The 13,891-nt window shown below is 42.9% G+C and overlaps 1 protein-coding gene across 5 annotated transcripts in view; it reads right to left on the reverse strand.

The window, feature by feature from the left end:
- MCPH1 (microcephalin 1) overlaps window positions 1–13,891 on the reverse strand; it is a 297,872-nt gene that overhangs the window by 226,358 nt on the left and 57,623 nt on the right. The gene's annotated exons all lie outside the window — the stretch shown is intronic.

A 13,891-nucleotide genomic window follows, 5' to 3' on the forward strand; every position in this document is an offset into this window, starting at 1 on the left:
TTCCACACAAAAGCACAGATAATGGGACTGCTTATTTATGTGTTGGCATCTCCTATTAACTGGAAATGTAAATTTTTAAAAATAAAAGTTTAAAAATACTTTTTACTTGTATAAGAAATGCATGCTGATGGCAAAGAATTAAATGCTTTAAAAATATGTAATTAGATATATAAACTCCCCCGTAGTTCCACCAGCCAGAAATGACAGTCATTTAATATCAATAATTTGGTATATATTAAGCCAAATGTTCTGTTTATTTAAAAAACAAATGTGAACACACCTTATTCATACACTCTCTCAGCTCATATGATGTACCTCAAATGCATCCAGCTGCTTGGTATAACCACGAACCCACCATGGCACACGTGTCGGTGCCCTGAATGGTCCTGTGCATGAATGAGGAGGAACCAAAGACACCCAGAGGACCTGGGGACACATGATGGGACTGAAGGGCCTGTGAGCCCCAAGGGTGTATTGAGGGAGCGTGGAGGAAGAGATAAGACGAATGAAAAAGATACTCAAAGGAGGCCCTCTCACAAGTGGCAGATGAGCAACCCAGCAATGGATGGCGCCGCCCTATCCTTTAGATAACCCTCTGGATCATCCTGTGTCAGCTCTCCTCTGTTTCGGGTATGCGTGGAACGTGAGCACAGCTCCCTGGGTCGAGTCTGGAGACAAAGCCTTCACGGAGGAGTCTCTCTTCGTAAGAGTCTGGCTTCAGTGTCACCCTGGAATGATGACTACACAGGCCCAGTGGTGTGGCCACATCCAAGCAAAACCCAGAAGGAGGCCATTCCAAGGCACCTACTTTCTTCTGGGGAACCATCCAAAGGACGCCTGTAAGGTTTCATCGGTGGGAAATACTCATTTCTAGAACGAAGGGATGAAGGGGAATGGGAAGAGGAAGTTCTCCTGACTTCGGCATCACTAGGCTTCGTCTCCGTGACCGCACCTCAGGCTGCTTCTCTTCTTTACCTACACTCACTCCCCACGTGGCCTCTCACACAGCCTCTGGGCTTTATTCAGCAGCAACAGGCCGAGCAGTCCCAGTTCCACGTCTCTAGCTCAGACCTGCTCCTTGGTGCCCTGACTCAAAGACTCTACTGTCTATCTGACTCCTCTGTCAGGAGGGCCAATAAGGATCTCAAATGTGACATGCCCAAACCCAAGCCACTGCTCTAGTCAGGCAATTAAGCAAGAAAAAGAAAGAAAAGACATCCAAATGGGAAAGGAAGAAATAAAGCTACCTCTGGTCACAGATGAGAAGATCTTACATGCAGAAAACCCTGAAGAATCCAGAAAAACTGTTAGAACTAACAAATGAATTTAGCAAAGTTGCAGGAAACAAAAAAAATGCACAAAACTTAGTTGTATTTCTATAATTAGTCATGAAAAATCTGAAAAGGAAACTAAGAAACCAATTCCATTTGTATAGCATCAAAAAGAATAAAATACTTAGGAATAATTTAATAAAGAAGATGCAAGCCTTGTACACTGAAAATTTTTTTTTAAATTGCTGAAAAAATTAAAGATGACCTAAATAAATGGAAAGACAGCCTGTGTTCATGAATTGGAAGACTTAATATTATTTAGATGACAATGCTTGCCAAAGCAGATTCAATGTAATCTCTATAAAAATTCCAATGGCAATTTTTGTAGAAATGGAAAAATCCATCCTAAAATTCACATGGAATTCCAAGGAAACCCAAGTAGTCAAAACAGTCTTGAAAGGGAACCACAAAGATGGAGGTCTCACACTTTCTGATTTCAAAACTTACTTACAGGGACTTCCCTGGTGGCAGAGTGCTTAAGAATCCTCCTGCCAGAGCAGGGGACACGGGTTCCAGCCCTGGTCGGGAAAGATCCCACGTGCCGCAGAGCAGCTAAGCCTGTGTGCCACAACTACTGAGACTGCACTCTAGAGCCCGCGAGCCACAACTACTGAAGCCCACACGCCTACAGCCCGTGCTCCGCAACAAGAGGAGCCACCGCAATGAGAAGCCCACGCACCGCAACGAAGAGTAGCCCCCACTCGCCGCAAATAGAGAGAGCCTGCACGCAGCAACGAAGACCCAACGCAGCCAAAAAAAATAAAAATAAATAAATAAATCTATAAAAACAAAACAAAACTTACTACAAAACTACAGTATTCAAAGTGTATGGTACTGTCATAAGGATAGATATGAAAAGAGAATTGAAACTCCGGAAATAAACCCTCACATCCATGGTCAACTGATTTTTTACAAGGTTGCCAAGAGTATTAATGGGTAAAGAATAGTCTCTGACAAATGATGCTGAGAGAACTGGATATCCACATACAAAAGAATAAAACTGGATCTTTGCCTTACACTATATACAAAAATTAACTTGAATAGACATTTCTCCGAAGAAGATAAGCAAATGGCCCATAGCACATGAAAACCGCTAGTCATTAGGGAAATTCAAACCTAAACCTAATGAGATACCACTTTCTAGCTACCAGGATGGTTCCAACAACAAAAACAACAACCAAAAAAAAAAAAACCTCCCAAAACAGCAAGTGTTGATGATGGTGTGAAGTTGGAAGCCTCATATGCTGCAGGCTGGAATATAAAATGATGCAGCCACTGTAGAAAACATTTGGTGGTTCCTCAAAAAGTTAAACATAGAATTACGATACGACCAGCAAATTTACTCCTGGAATACATCAAAAAGAATTGAAGGGCTTCCCTGGTGGCGCAGTGGTTGGGAGTCTGCCTGCTAATGCAGGGGACACGGGTTCGAGCCCTGGTCTGGGAAGATCCCACATGCCGCGGAGCGGCTGGGCCCGTGAGCCACAGCTACTGAGCCTGCGCGTCTGGAGCCTGTGCCCCGCAGCGGGAGGGGCCGCGATAGTGAAAGGCCCGCGCACCGCGATGAAGAGCGGTCCCCGCACCGCGATGAAGAGTGGCCCCCACTTGCCGCAACTAGAGAAAGCCCTCGCATGAACCGAAGACCCAACACAGCCAAAATAAATAAATAAATAAATAAATAAATAAATAAATAAATAAATAAAAGGGAAAAAAAAAAAAAGAATTGAAAACAAGGACTCATATACTTGTATGTGAATTTTCACAAGAGTATTACTCACAGGAGCCAACAGGAGAAAACAACCCAAGTGTCCATCAACAGGTAAATGGATAAACTAAATTTGGCAGATACATACTATGAAATATTATCCAGCCACAAAAACGAATGAAGTTCTGATATATACAACATGGATGACGCTTGAAAACATCACGCTTAAGAGAAAAAAGCCAGACATAAAAGGACAAATATTGTGTAATTCTACTTATAAAATACCTAGAATAAGTAAGTTCATGGAGACAGGAAGTAGATCAGAAGTTACCAGGGTCTGGGGGTGGGGTGGGAACCGGGAGTTATTGCTTAATGAGTACAGAGTTTTAGTTTGGATTGAGGAAAATGTTTTGGAAATAGCGGTGACAGTTGTACAACATTGAACATTGCCACAAAACTGAACACTTGAAAATGGTTAAAAATGGCAAAATTTTCTGTTACATATATTTTATCATGATAAAAGAAAACAATGAAACTACTGATCTTCTCTCCCAAACTTATTTCTTCCACAGCTTCATTTGTTAATGGCAATTCTGTTCTTGCTCAGGTCAAAAGCATTTTCATCATTTTTGACTCTCTAATTTTTTCTCATGCCCCACATATGCAACTGTGACCTGAAACAAGAAGGCTGCCAGATATTTCTCCAGCAAAGAGGGGTTTATTCAGGATCCGCAGAAAATTGCAATTCCACGTGGGCAACCACGGCGGGTCACGTGCAAGTCCCCTTGGGGCAAACAAAGGAGAATGGCTTTTATAGAGCGAAAGCTGAATTGGGAGAGCTATCTCAACAGAGTCCATGGCTTGTCCCTGGCTGAGTCCCTGCCAGGAAAGAAAAGGAGTCCCTCTTCTTCCTGTTGGGCTCTGCTATCACTGCAGGGCGTGATGGGGTTTCTGTTTATTAATTTCATGTACAATCCATTGACACATCCTATCAACTCAACCTTCCAAATGTATCCAAAGTCAGACCCCTTCTCATCACCTCCACCCCTAACATCCCATGTCTCACACAGATGAAGTGATGTTACTGTCAAAGCCCCTTAAATCACCTCCTTGCTAAAATCCTGAGCCTCCAATTTCAATACTCAACATAGAAGCCAGAGTCGTACTATTTAGACTTAGATCATTTCACTCCAATGGCGTCACATCTCACTCTGAGTACAAGGCCCTTTACAAGAGTAAATGTATCTGCTTATCTGATCTTATTTTTTAAAATGTATTTATTTTATTTATTTATTTTTGGCTGCGTTGGGTCTTCAGTGCTGCACAGCACGCGGACTTTCTCTAGTTGTGACAAGCGGGGGCTACTCTTCGTTGCGGTGCGTCGGCTTCTCATCACGGTGGCTTCTCTTGTTGCAGAGCACAGGCTCTAGGCGTGTGGGCTTCAGTAGTTGTGGCCCACGGGCTCAGCAGTTGTGTCTCACAGGCTCTAGAGTGCAGGCTCAGTAGTTATGGCTGGCGCAAGGCCTTAGTTGCTCCGCGGCATGTGGGATCTTCCCGGACCAGGTCTCAAGCCCATGTCCCCAGCATTGGCAGGCGGGTTCTTAACCACTATGCCACCAGGGAAGCCCCTTATCTGATCTTATAAATTAGAAATTGGAAAGTATATCCATTATAATTCTCTTGATTAATCAAGGAAGCTCCTTAAAAAATGACCTGTACTGATATCAGCAAGTTACTTAGAAATGAACAATAAAATAAGATGGTTGATGGAGAAATGGATAGATATATTATAAAGTCAATATAAGAAAGAGTTGGGAATTCCCTGGCAGTCTAGTGGTTGGGACTCCACACACTCACTGCCAAGGGCCCGGGTTTGATCCCTGGTTGGGAAACTGGAATCCCACAAGCCTCGTGGCACGGTCAGAAAAAAAAAAAGAAAAAGAAAAAAAGAAAAAGAGAGTTGGTTGTAGAATCAAGGCTGGAAGAAAAAATTGAGAAATACTTTTTTTTTTTTTTGGCTATGTTGGGTCTTCGTTTCTGTGCGAGGGCTTTCTCTAGTTGCGGCGAGCGGGGGCCACTCTTCATCGCAGTGCACGGGGGGGCCCTCACTATCACGGCCTCTCTTGCTGCAGAGCACAGGCTCCAGATGCGCAGGCTCAGTAGCTGTGGCTCACGGGCCTAGTTGCTCCGCGGCATGTGGGATCTTCCCAGACCAGGGCTCGAACCCGTGTCCCCTGCGTTGGCAGGCAGATTCTCAACCACTGAGCCACCAGGGAAGCCCCGAGAAATACTTTTAAATGGAACAAAAGACTGTTGGGTGTCTTCAGTGGAAAACTGTGCACTGTTTGTCACACTTACCCTTCAGGGTTGCCTGATTCTATGGGGTTTATGCCTTTCGTTGTTTTTGAGCTACTTTACAACTCTGTTTAGTGTAGAAAACTGAAAGTAATGCAAATAATTCTTATCTATAGAAATGCAAAGTCTGTCCCAAGGAGGTTTAACTGACTATTGGGGAAGAAAGCCAGCTCTGGATGTGTTAACAAGGCCATTTCAGAACTCCTGTGGTCCATCCATGTGTCTGCTCTGTGGATTCTCCTCTGAACAGGACAAAAGAGCTTTCTGGTTCCATCACTAATTAATGAGTTAAGTAATGCATTCACTTTCTGTTATTAAGAGAGTTATGATGTGCCTTTAGAAAAACTTATCTTTCAACAGTCTTGAAGGTCTCCCACTGAGATGCCCAGCAGGTTTATCAGAAGAGGTCGGTAAACGTCATCACCAGTGAAGGACAGTCCATGGGCAGCTTACCTCCAGGCACACCTTTCACTGGCTCCACAGGTGAATTCAGTGGCAACAGAACATTGCTGACTCTCCGTTTTTCTATTTTAATTGTCCTCTCTGCTAGTTTTTTGTCTGTTTCATTTCATTAATAGCTAAATTATTCTCTATCAGTGGAAACAGTGGAAACTGAGCAGGACCCTGCAGGGCCCTCCTGCGAACAAAATCCCCTGTGTGTCCCCTGTTTCCTGTTTGTAGAAAAAGGCTTCAGTCTCCTAGGCCTTCCCTGAGCTCCAAAGAGCAGACTCTGGCAGTTATTAATTACAGAAGTTAGGGGATGCAGAAACAAAGGAAAATCAGTCAAGAAACAATAAAACTGGGTCCTAGTTCCTCCTCGAGGGACACACAGAATGATCTGACACGTATCTTTGAGCTGTTCCGCAAGAACTAAGCCCCCTCCCACCCCCACCCAGGTGGAGGATGGTGACCACAAGCACTTAGACCCCAGACTGGCTGGAACCAGGAGGCTGGTGATTAAGACTCCTAAACTACCGCCCTGTTACCTCAGCGCCAACCAATCAAAAGAAAGTCACGCATCCTGCAGCCCTCCTCCCAAACGCTGCCTTTAAAATCCCTTCTCTGAAAGCCATCGGGGAGCTCGGGTCTTCCGAGCATGTCCTCTTTGCTGGGCCCTGCAACAGATGCTGGACTTTCCCTCACCACAGCCAGTGTCAGTAAATTGGCTTTGCTATGCGGTGGGTGAGTGGACCCAAGTTTGGTTCGATAACAAGTGTACAATCTTTCACTTTTTTTCTGTTTGAAAATTTTTGTAAGAAAAAAGTTTAAACCATTATTCAGGTGAATATTTTGTTAACTGGCAAGGCATATGACAACTGTTGCAAAAACAACTCAAAGGGTCAAGTATCACATTATCCCTTATAGTACTTGAGGTGTAGCAAGCATTCAGCGTGCTCTGTTGAGTGGAACAGAATTTCTATACACAAAAGTCAAGGTATTTTTCCTCCTCTTAGAATGCTATCACTACTGGAAAATACCTTATAACAGTCAATTATACAAAAAGAATATATGAAGCATAAGAAATACAATCAGATGCTAGTAGACCCAGAATAAGACTGTAATTCAGGACAACTTTTTGCAGCTCACTTGTTAGCGATTTCGTATTTGACAGGCCACTTGGCCTTTCCTTACCTCACATGTCTCATCTAAGAAACGAGACAATGAATTACTCCTAGGGTGCTACGTGATTAATAATTCTGTTGAGAACAGATATTAACCCTAGCAGTTTTTCAAATTAGAACCTTCACAGTATGTAATTTCATGAGAATACAAGCCATTTCTTTTTTGAAAAATAAATTTATTTATTTTATTTATTTATTTTTGGCTGCGTTGGGTCTTCGTTGCGGTGCGTGGGCTTCTCATTGAGGTGGCTTCTCTTGTTGCGGAGCATGGGCTCTAGGCACGCGGGCTTCAGTAGTTGTGGCTCGCGGGCTCTAGAGCGCAGGCTCAGTAGTTGTGGCGCACGGGCTTAGTTGCTCCACGGCATGTGGGATCTTCCCAGACCCATGTCCCCTGCACTGGCAGGCGGATTCGTCACCACTGTGCCACCAGGGAAGTCCCAAGCCACCTCTTAAGTTAGTCCTTTATCTATGTAACCTTTGCTACATGTCACATTTCAACGAAGGTAATAAAAATGGGGAGAAAGTTCGGCCACTTTATTCTCTGTTAATGATGATAATCTGACCCTCCTCCACCCCGGCCATGAAATCTGTATGTAAGGTGATATTCATAGCATACAAATCTAATAAAAGTATATTTTATTTAAAATTATTGGAAAAGACCAAGAAAGACCAGCTAACATTTATTAGAACCAACCATATTCAGTGTTGAAAAATTAAATAGTCCTTTAAGACTGAGACCTGGATCTACCTGTCCTATAAGATGCATTCCCAGTCTATTCAAAGTTGATTGGCTGGGCTTCCCTGGTGGCGCAGTGGTTGAGAGTCTGCCTGCCAATGCAGGGGACACGGGTTCGAGCCCTGGTCTGGGAAGATCCCACGTGCTGTGGAGCAACTGGGCCCGTGAGCCACAATTACTGAGCCTGCGCGTCTGGAGCCTGTGCTCCGCAACAAGAGAGGCCGCGATGGTGAGAGGCCCGCGCACTGCAATGAGGAGTGGCCCCCGCTTGCCACAACTAGAGAAAGCCCTCGCACAGAAACAAAGACCCAACACAGCCATAAATAAATAAATAAATAAAAATTAAAAAAAAAAAAACAAAGTTGATTCTCCATAACAAACTTGAACTTTATCTGATCCCTGTGCCCCAGAACCTAGAACACTGGTAAAGAGCTCTTCCCACCCTGTTATGTTCTTAGAAAAGCATAATTGAAAGGACCACACTGCTCTCTCCTTACTCCGAGACAGGACCCACCAGCACTCTTCCTCAGTGACTCAGAAAAGCCCTCCTCCATCCTCCCCATGATTCCCACGAGACTTGCTGATGACCCCCCTGGTTTACCTGTCTCTGTAGAGCCCCAGGCTCCCCGCCTTTTCTTTGCAATGTTCTTCATTACTGAACATGCTCCCTATTACATCAGTCTGAATAGAATGATCTTCATTGTCTTGTGCATTCCCATTTTCTTGGCTCTGGTGCTGTGACTTGGAAGGGACTGGCCCCGTCTCCCCACCCAGGTAACCAGGGCTGAAGGTGTCCTTGTGCACCTTTCCTGAGTGGTGACCCAGGGTCCCAGTGTTAAGTCCAGATCCTGTCCTGAAGTCCAGATTCTTGTCCATTGATACCATGGTAAGAATTTGATTTTTATTCTTTCTGAGTGTTCACTCTGGTGCCAGCTTCTTTTGGTTTCATGGTTTGATCACCATAAACTGGTTGATGGTTCACAGAGATCTTGTCTTTGTTGCCTGATAGATGACAGAGAATCTGCCTTCTTAGTTTTTTCTGTTTATTTTCCTACTTTCAGCTCAAAACTATTAAGAATTTCATGCCATGAGGGAGTAGATATCTGGACTGAGTTTTGTATTTCTGTGTTTATGCCATGAGAGAAATTTTGAGCTATGAGTGAAATTTTAAAATTGAAATTACAAGCTCTGGGTGTGTGTGTGTGTGCACGCACGTGCCTGTAATTCAGAAAGGCCATTCTCCCTCATCCTGAGAAAAGCATCCTGAGATGTTGTTACCAATTGAGATTATAAAATCTCTTAAAGAAGCTCTTGACTTAGAAATAAGTTGCCTATAAACTGAATATTCCTAAAATTCTCAAATATTAAGGAAATTGAACTCTCAGTATTTTAAACAGAGCTAAAAAAGAGTATTCTTTCAAAAAATTTTTTTTGATTTCCTTATTTTCTTTTTTTTTTTAATTGGGGTATAGTTGATCTACAATATTATATTAGTTTCAGGTTACAAAATAGTGATTCAAAATTTTTATAGATTATACTCCACTTAAAGTTATTATAAAATATTGGCTATATTCCCTGTGCTGTACAATATATCCTTGCAGCTTGTTTATGACGAGCCGGGTCCCTGGCTTACAGGGATCTTAGAGTAAGGGAATAACTTTGCAGCAGGCCCAAGAACTATAGGATACAGTGGGGACCTCAGAAGAAAGGAATTCACCCAAATTTATAGGCACCGCAGGTGAAATCTGACAGCAAGCCCTTGGCTTGGCTTCCTTGCCCCAAGAGGCTTTTAAATGTTACAATCTAAGATTCCTTATGAAAACATCCTGCAAATCAAACCTAAGGCCTAGATGGTAAATTACCATTCTTGCTGCCCCTATGTAAACACAGCTAATGAGACCAGCCTTATTCTGTGATCATAAATAATCTTTCTTTGATTATTGGGGGAGGGACTATAGAAAAAAATTTTGTTTCTATGGGAAACTCTGCACTGTTTACAGCACACCATTCCAGGACTTCAGAGTCTAGCCATGTTCGCTGAGTTATTCTGCACCTCTGTGTAGACTGCAGGGACCTGATGCATGTGAAAACTCTGTTTTGTCTGGTAGAGATTTACTTGACTTCCTTTTCCTCTAGGGAAAAACCAGTTTCCACCCCTATCTGCATATTGGCCCAGATCTTGTTACCCTGCCCAAATTGCCCATTCTTACCAAATTGCCAGTTCTTCGGGTTTCCTTCACTATCTGGCTACAGGCCCCCAAACTAATGTCTTGGCACCAGCAGGAGCTGGCACCAGTCTGCCCGGACTCCCCATCTGGACTCCAGTTATCTTGCAGCTGGCGCTTCTCCCCAGGATCTGAAGGAGCCCTGGGCACTGCAGCCCAACAACATGACCACAGGTGGGCAGGGTCCTCTCTGGACAGGCCACAGGATAGTCTGGCACATGCCTTTGTGCGAGAGGTAACCATGCCTGTGGCAGCCTCACTCGAGACCCTCAGGACACTTGACAAGCTGTCCTGCAAAACCAACAGATGCTCCTCCAGCAACCCTGAGACCCCCTAGACCAGGTCCCTCAGGGCTCAGCTCCTGAGTCTTCACTATAATACAACCTTCTACATCAATTTGTTTTGCTCCTTTTCACTTTAGTAATCCCTCTTTCACAATGTCTGATATCCAGGACCCTAAAGCAACCAACATTTGCCATCAACAGATGGAACCAACACCAGCAAGAATCCCCTGGAGACTATGAGACTCAGCTTTGCCTCACTCAGAAGGTTTATGATCACTTCCAAGTTCTTTGCTGAGGAACCACATCCTTTGCTCTGGGACTGAGAACATGGAACCCGAGCCCTGAGCTCCTGGGAAATAGTACTGGCTAGAAACACACCACCCTCATGTTTGAAGAGGCTAACCCCAAAGGACCACTCTGCTCTCCATGACCTGCACCACCTCTCTTCCTCCACTGACTCAGATGAGACCATCTTCATTCTTGTCTTCGTTCCCAAAGACCCCTAGTGACGCCCTTGTTTACCCGGCTCTGTGAGACCCCAGCCCGCTCCTTCCCTTGAGTGTTCCCCATTAAAGAACGAGCTCCATATTACAGCAGTCTGAATACAAACAGCTCCCTAATTTCCAGTGCATTTTGTCTCTCACAACTGCTACAGTTTTGTTTTAACTGCCTGGGCACAGAGTTCTGAGAAAGGCTGTGAATACCCAAGATGCAATTGTCACATTAGATCTTCTACTGAAGTGTTTTAATTTCAAATGTCAAGTTTGTCCTGTTTGGTCAGTTTTGAATATAAACCCATGAAAACATGAGGAAATCCTTGAATAATTAATGGAAACAGAATGATCCTATCCTTAAGAAAGAATATAGTCAGATACCAAATATTCATTTAGTCAATAAATACTAAATAAGCCAGAATAATCTATCAAGCACAAAACCAGACACCAGAGACACAAAGAACAATGATTCCCGCCCTTAAGAGGGTGACAAGCTTTTTGATATAAATTATAATCCAGTCAAATTACAGGTATCATCAGATATACGTATAGTTGAGAGTACAAAGGGAAGAAAACTGTCTGCCTGAAGGGGGAAAGTGGTCAGGAAATCTTGAAGGAAAATGTGACCAAGCTAAGACTTGGAGGAGGAGGAGGAGTTTGGCAGGTAGGGTAAGATAGGAGGACAACTACACAAAGAAATGGATGTGACAGGAAGTGGCTCCTTTGGGAATCTGAGAGTAGTTTGTATGGATGCACCAAGATGTCACTTAGGAGACCAACATTCAGAATAAGACAAATCACTTGGAAATGGTAGGAGTTCACAGAGGGAAGACTTTTCCTAATTCTTAATAGGACGGTGGAAATGATACCCCTTAGTTTATATGTCTTGTGGGAGGTACCACTGATTTTCTCCTTATTTTTGAGACGACATTAAGAACTCTTTCATCATCTGCTATAGCTTATGATGGTAAGTTAACAAAACCACCAGACAATTCAAGGTACAACCTCTGATGTCTTCCAGCACTGCCTCTAGCGGGACATGGCTTGGAGGTCCAGGAAGTTTACGTGTATTCGTGGGTTATCCATGGGTTTAGTTGCATTCATCAGACATGAGAAGAAACAGAAGCATAAAGCATGGATCTTAACATTTTAGTTATAAGCATGAAGGTCTCACCAATGAAAAAAATACAGTGAAACTGTATTATATGGACGACCTCAAGAAAAGTGGAAACCTTTATCTTATCATGTGCAGCATATTAATATAAAATGTAACCTTCCCACTCTTATTCTGCTCACATCTACTCACGGTTAAGCACGGCTAAGCATTTCAGGGTTTCTATTATAGAATGTACATTACAAAGAAGAAAAACAACCCTTTTATGTTTTTAACATTGTTGTTTGTTCGTGACAAAAGAAAACATAGCACCCTGTCCCTTAAAAGGAAAACACTTGTCCAAATACAGCTATGCAGTAACAAAAGGTAATCAAAGCAAACACTGAGAGGTAATCATGTGAAATAATCCACTAACCAGTGAGGAACAACTCACAAATATGAAACGTTGTACTTAATTTTAGCAAAAGCATTTTCTGGAAGTTCTAAAGTGGTGAGTGGAGAGGGGGGTGTTGAAGATGAATATTTGGGAAATAGTCTAGTTGATTCTGTTTTAATAAGATCAAAGGGAGGTCAAATTAAACAAACGTACTTGTTTTATTAGTGATAAAAAAGAAACTTTAAAAATAAAACATTCTTTGAAATGTTTTGGCTTTAGGTACCACTTCATAAGTAAACAGTGGAAATGCTTCTCCTAAAAAAAGAAGTGAAGAGATAATCCACACATTTGCCGAAATTATTGATTTTGTTCACTACTAATATAAGCCCATCTAGATACAGGGGCGCTGCCAGAATAGCATGTTTGCGTGAATTCTGACTATAGAGAAAAGTAAAAATGAGCAAATCAAATAGGACAAAACAGATTCTAGAAAATGTCTTCAAATCACATCCTGAGGATATTCTATTATCTAGATCCCTGGCAGCTATGTCATTTAAGTGTCTTCAGAAAGACTCAATCCACGGATACAAGAGGTCCCAGCGTTTTAAAATAAGCAGCTCACTAGATGTGTCCTTCATACTGTTGATACCCCTCTCCCCCTCTTTAATTTGATGATAAAGTCTATGCTCTGAAGCTGGGTTCACTGCAGGAAGTTGGGGCAGAAATCTTTAACGTTCTTATGTAAATCTATTTGTAACTTAATTATCCCTTCCTTATATCTTTTTTTGCAGAGAATTATAGAGACTCTTAATATTCAGGTTTTTTTTTTTTCTAAACAATGTAATACCTTTCTAAATGTTCTCAAACAATGCAATAATAAAACTGATCAGTAAAGCATCAGTATCAGTTTTGAATACTCATATGTTGGATAAAGATGAATGTTTACAGTACAAAAAACAAGCATAGAGAAAATGTACATCTGAGGTATGCATCAATACCCAATTTGTTAAAAAAAATACACATATATCACCTCACTTATTAAGATGCTTTATCTAACAAAGTTAACATCTAACACTGAAACTCCCAGGGGTCTATGCGTCTACCCATCTCCTGGCCCTGAACGTATGGGGGACTAGAGGCAATGAAGCCCTAATATCAAGGAGCACACCGTTATGGACGGAATGTCTGTGTCCCCCCAAGTTCCTATGTTGGAATCCTAACCCCAAGCTGATGGTGTTAGGAGGTGGGGCCTTTGGGAGGTGATTAGTTTCTGAGGGTGAAGCCCTCATGAGTGGGATTAATGCTCTTATTAAAGGGACGCCTGAGAGCTCCCTCGTCCTTTCTGTTGTATGAGGACCCAGGGAGAAGAGAGCCAGATATGAACCAAGAAGACAGCCCTCACCAGACACCAGACCTGCTGGGCCTTGATGTTGGACTTCAGCCTCCAGAAGTGTTGTTTATAAACCATCCGGTCTGTGGAATTCCGTTACAGCAGCCTGAGCAGACCAAGACACCGAGAGCGCCCCATCTTGTTTTTATGCAATCCATTTTCCACTCAAGGGAACCAGTTTCATGGAGAAACGGGGCCAGAGCAAGGAAAGGAAGCAGGAGCCCAGGTCATCTGAGTATTCTAGAAGGGAAGGAAGTGC

The sequence above is a fragment of the Balaenoptera ricei genome, chromosome 21 (genome assembly GCF_028023285.1).
Source record: "Balaenoptera ricei isolate mBalRic1 chromosome 21, mBalRic1.hap2, whole genome shotgun sequence".
Classification (NCBI taxonomy): Eukaryota; Metazoa; Chordata; class Mammalia; order Artiodactyla; family Balaenopteridae; genus Balaenoptera; species Balaenoptera ricei.